The sequence below is a fragment of the Schistocerca nitens genome, chromosome 3, assembly GCF_023898315.1.
Source record: "Schistocerca nitens isolate TAMUIC-IGC-003100 chromosome 3, iqSchNite1.1, whole genome shotgun sequence".
Taxonomy (NCBI): domain Eukaryota; kingdom Metazoa; phylum Arthropoda; class Insecta; order Orthoptera; family Acrididae; genus Schistocerca; species Schistocerca nitens.
The window spans coordinates 762,579,135-762,585,134 of NC_064616.1; positions in this window are offsets into that span (position 1 = coordinate 762,579,135).

A 6,000-nucleotide genomic window follows, 5' to 3' on the forward strand; every position below is an offset into this window, starting at 1 on the left:
CGGAAGCATTGATTTTCAGCACACCCTCGTATGCCGCTTCTGTGAAAAAATGTTCTAGAATCGGCCCTGGATGTATCACTCACCTATTGACCATTTCTTGACTTCACATTCAGCTACCGTATGTATTTCAGAACACAGCTCGGTATAAGGTTCACTTAGAGGATACAGTGACTCAGTCTGTCCCTAGAAACATACACTGCTGTCCATTAAAAATGAAGGCTACATGTCAGAAACGTCAAACTGGTATGAATCGTATTACATTCTTGGATATGCTAACAATTAGCATTTCAGGGCAAGCGCACGAAGTAGGTAAGGGTAACGGAATCTGTATGCTGTGTTTAAGGAAAGATTATGCGGAGGGTTTCTCATTCAGAAATCGCGTTTGACTGTTGGTTGTTTGTGAGAGTATGTTATGCCTCGTGCAAGAAGCGGAAACGTCTATCAACATGTGCCGGAATTCGACAATTGTAGTATCACGGCCTTTGGGACTGTGGTTTATCGTGTGATTGGATTGAAGAGTTCCTAGATAACAGAACGCAACATGTCATTCGCAATGGAGAGAAGTCTTCTGAAGTAAGAGTGATTTCAGGTGTGCCGCAGGGGAGTGTCGTAGGACCGTTGCTATTCACAATATATATACACTACAGGCCATTAAAATTACTACACCAAGAAGAAATGCAAATGATAAACGGGTATTCATTGGACAAATATATTATACTAGAACTGACATGTGATTACATTTTCATGCAATTTGGGTGCATAGATCCTGAGAAATCAGTACCCACAACAACCACCTCTGGCCGTAATAACGGCCTTAATACGCCTTGCCATTGAGTCAAACAGAGCTTGGATGGCGTGTACAGGTACAGCTGCCCATGCAGCTTCAACACGATACCAAAGTTCATCAAGAGTAGTGACTGGCGTATTGTGACGAGCCAGTTGCTCGGCCACCATTGACCGGACGTTTTCAATTGGTGAGAGATCTGGAGAATATGCTGGCCAGGGTAGCAGTCGAACATTTTCTGTATCCAGAAAGGCCCGTACAGGACCTGCAACATGCACTCGTGCATTATCCTGATCAAATGTAGGGTTTCGCAGGGATCGAATGAAGGGTAGAGCCACGGGTCGTAGCACATCTGAAATGTAAAGTCCACTGTTCAAAGTGCCGTCAATGCGAACAAGAGGTGACCGAGAAGTGTAACCAATGGCACCCCATACCATCACGCCGGGTGATACGCCAGTATGGCAATGACGAATACACGCTTCCAATGTGCGTTCACCTCGATGTCGCCAAACAACAGATGCGACCATCATGATGCTGTAAACAGAACCTGGATTCATCCGAAAAAATGACGTTTTGCCATTCGTGCACCTAGGTTCGTCGGTGAGTACACCATCGCAGTCGCTCCTGTCTGTGATGCAGCGCCAAGGGTAACCGCAGCCATGGTCTCCGAGCTGATAGTCCATGCTGCTGCAAACGTCGTCGAACTGTTCGTGCAGGTGGTTGTTGTCTTGCAAACATCCCCATCTGTTGACTCAGGGATCGAGACGTGGCTGCACGATCCGTTACAGCCATGCGGATAAGATGCCTGTCATCTCGACTGCTTGTGATACGAGGCCGTTGGGATCTAGCACGGCGTTCCGTATTACCCTCCTCAACCCACCGATTTCATATTCAGCTAACAGTCATTGAATCTCGACCAACGCGAGCAGCAATGTCGCGATACGATGAACCGCAAACGCGATAGGCTACAATCCGACATTTATCAAAGTCGGAAACGTGATGGTACGCATTTCTGCTCCTTACACAAGGCATCACAACAAAGTTTCACCAGGCAACGCCGGTCAACTGCTGTTTGTGTATGAGAAGTCGGTTGGAAACTTTCCTCATATCAGCACGTTGTAGGTGTCGCCACTGGCGCCAACCTTGTGTGAATGCTCTGAAAAGCTAATCATTTGCATATTACAGCATCTTCTTCCTGTCGGTTAAATTTCGCGTCTGTAGTACGTCATCTTCGTGGGCTAGCAATTTTAATGGCCAGTAGTGTAAATGACCTTGTGGATAACATCAGAAGTTCACTGAGGCTTTTTGCGGATGATGCTGTAGTACACTGAGAGGTTGTAACAACGGAAAATTGTACTGAAATGCAGGAGGATCTGCAATGAATGACGCATGGTGCAGGGAATGGCAATTCAATCTCAATGTAGGCAAGTGTAACGTGCTGCAAATACTTAGATAGAAAGATCCTTTATCATTTAGCCACAATATAGCAAGTCAGCAACTGGAAGCAGTTAATTCCATAAATTATCTGGGAGTAGGCATTGGGAGTGACTTAAAATGGAATGACCATATAAAATTAACCTTCAGTAAAGCAGATGCCAGACTGAGATTCATTGGAAGAATCCTAAGGAAATGCAGTCCAAAAACAAAGGAAGTAGGTTACAGTACACTTGTTCGCCCATTGCTTGAATACTGTTTACTGGTGTGGGATCCGTACCAGATAGGGTTGATAGAAGAGATAGAGAAGATCCAATAGAGAGCAGAGCGCTTCGTTACAGGATCATTTAGCAATCGCGAAAGCGTTACAGAGATGATAGATAAACTCCAGTGGAAGACTCTGCAAGAGAGACGCTCAGCAGCTCGGTACGGTCTTTAGTTGAAGTTTCGAGAACATACCTTCACCGAGGAGTGCAAATGCAAATGGCTCTGAGCACTATGGGACATACCTGCTGAGGTCATCAGTCCCCTAGAACTTTGAACTACTTAAACCTAACTAACCTAAGGACATCACACACATCCATGCCCGAGGCAGGAATCGAACCTGCGACCGTAGCGGTCGCGCGGTTCCAGACTGTAGCGCCTAGAACCGCTCGGCCACTCTGGCCGACCCAACGAGGAGTCAAGCAGTATATTGCTCCCTCCTACGTATATCTCGCGAAGAGACCATGAGGATAAAATCAGAGAGATTAGAGTCCACACAGAGGCATACCGTCAATCTTTCTTTCCACGAACAGTACAAGACTGGAATAGAAGGGAGAACCGATAGAGGTACTCAAGGTACCCTCCGCCACACACTGTCAGGTGGCTTGCGGAGTATGGATGTAGATGTAGATGTAGATACTGTTGCTGTCGCTGGTCGGGATCCATGGTTGTAATGTGAACATGGACTGTATGGGTTCAGAAGGGCCATAATCAATGCCAAGTAGAATCTCAGCGGCCTCATGCAACTAACGAATTTTATCATGAAATAATACTAAGGGGCCAGACATATCGTTCGCTTGGTGATGTAGGGTCATACAACCATGTTACATTCCGTGAGTCAGAATTGAGCTCGTTTACAGCAATACTGCTATCAACACGGACAGTACAGTGACGTATTGAGCACTACGCAATATCAACGTGCCGACCATTGTTGCGGATTCACTTGACGCAACAGCCAAGAGAGGGACGCCAACTGTACACCAGGCGACAACAGGAGGGGCGCCAAGGTACCATCACGATGGACGTATCTGTGTATGGAGGTTTCGAAGACAAGTAAAGCTGTCATACTGTATTCTTTGTCGTCCATACAGGCCCAGTACCTGGCGCGATAGTGTAGGGGTTGGACTAAAATATGGAAACACCACGAGAAATGCATGCTTGAACATAAATAAAAATGCTAGCCAAACCTGCAGGTTGCGCAGCTGTATTTGACCACGAATGTTGCAAGTTTCAGTCGCGGTAAGAACAGTATTCTCAGTTGTGTGTGTATTAGGTCGGACCTAAGCGAATTCGAATGTGGACTAATTGTTGGTGCTCGTGTTGTGAGTGCTTCCATAACGAAGGGAACCGAAGTGTTTGGTGATTCAAGAGGTACCGTGTCGATGATTTGTACTGCACATACGGAAAGCGCAAAAAGCATCATCCGCTAAGTCACAACGCGGACGAAAGTGTGTGTTCAATGACCGTGATAAGCGGTCGTTGTACAGTATTTTGACGAGAAATAGGAGGCCGACAGCTGTAAAATTCACTGCAGAACTTAATGTCACACTCACGATATACGTCAGCACCAAAACACCAAAAAGGCACTCCAGAAGCAGGGAACTGCATGGCGAGCTGGAAATCCAAAGCCATTCGTCAGTGAAGCAAATGCCCTTAACAGGTAAACATGATGCCCTGGCCATGAAATCTGGACAACGAAGCAATGGAAGAAAGTCATCTGGTCGGATCAGTCTTGATTCACAGTTACCGACTTCTGGACGAGTTTACATCCCAAGGGTGAAACAACATGGCATGGTCAAGGTGGAGGAGGGATTCGGTGATGATTTGAGCGGCCCTATGGTTACTCTGCAAGGTCGCATTTCTGCGAAAAATTATGCGAGCATTTTGGCTGGTTCGAATCCTGCCTCGGGCATGGATGTGTGTGATGTCCTTAGGATAGTTAGGTTTAAGTAGTTCTAAGTTCTAAGGGACTGATGACCTCAGATGTTAAGCACTATAGTGCTCAGAGCTATTTGAACCATTTTGGCTGATCAGGTCTATCCCATAGTACAGTGTTTGTTATCTAATCGTGATGCTGTGTTCCAAGATGACTGGGCCCCTGTTCACATAGCTTGCATCGTCCATGACTGGTTTTGTGAACACGAGTATGAACTGTCGCATCTTCTATGGCCACAGTAGTCACCAGATCTCAATACTGCTGAGTCTCTGTGATCTACTTTGGAGAAAAGGGTGCGTTATCGCTATCTACTTCCATTATCGTTACCTGCTTTACTGGAAGAATGGTATAAGATTCCCTCGAAATATAGAATCTGTGAAACCTGAATTTCTCCGAGCGTCTAAAATGTTCACATAATGTGGAAGAATGCAACTGGGTGAGGTCCTCGACTGCCACACTTTGTTTCGACTGGTGCACATCCTGTCATTTTCAAGGCACGAATGCAGCAAGGGAGCCTCTGCTTGTGAATTTAAAATCCCGGTTTGCAGAGCGTATTCCAGTGATAACATACACTAGGGTGTCCATTCGTCCCGTTTTTTCCGGGACAGTCCCGTGTTTTACCAAAATGTCCCGCTGTCCCGATAGTTTTTTTGGGGACGCTCAAATGTCCCGTTTTTTTATGATTCCGCTTGGCTAGAGTATTTTACGCTACTAGTTGTTTGACTTGCTATTAACTGCGCAATTATTTACGCTAGGAAACGTGTGATGACTTTCAGCATACCCCAAACATGTACCGAACTGTCAAAAATCGCAAATAATTTTAAACGCACTATAGGTTACGAATAACAACGAAGATTCTTCTCTTCTAAATCGATCCAGTGAATCCGTCCTTTCGGTCCAGAGATACTCTACTTGCTCTCTGGCTTTCGTCACCACACTGTTAATGTTTTTCACTGTGCAATCACTGTTTCATTATGCCAAAACGAAAGTGTAATTTTAACAGCAATATAAAAAGCGAGTTTCCTTTTATGACTGGTAGTGGAGAAACTGTAGAATGTACGTTGTGCAGATCAAAATTTGCTATTGGTCATGGTGGAAGGTCTGACATTGTGAATCACATTAAGACGAATAAACATCGCATGAGTGATCAAACGAAAAGAGCAAATAAATGCGTGAGTGACTACTATGTAAACTTAAAATCAGTAACAGAAATGGATAGGCAGTTGGCAGCACAAGAAGCTACGTTTGCATACTACAGGGCAATGCATAACCATAACTTTAAGTCAATCGACTGTACTACAGCAGTTGTTAAAAAACTTTTCAATCCTAAATTCACATGTGGACACACAAAATGTAATGCAATCGTTTCAAATGTAATTGCACCGTATACAGCTCATCAGGTTTTAAATGAACTGAAAAGTGCTCGATTCATTTCTGTAATGATTGATACATCGAATCATCTGGATTTGAAGTTGGTTCCTCTCCTTAACACGTATTTCCACCCTGAAAATGGCATCACGGTGAAAGTGCTCGAACTGGTTAATTTAGCTGGAGGAACTTCAGACTTACTTCAGAATTATGT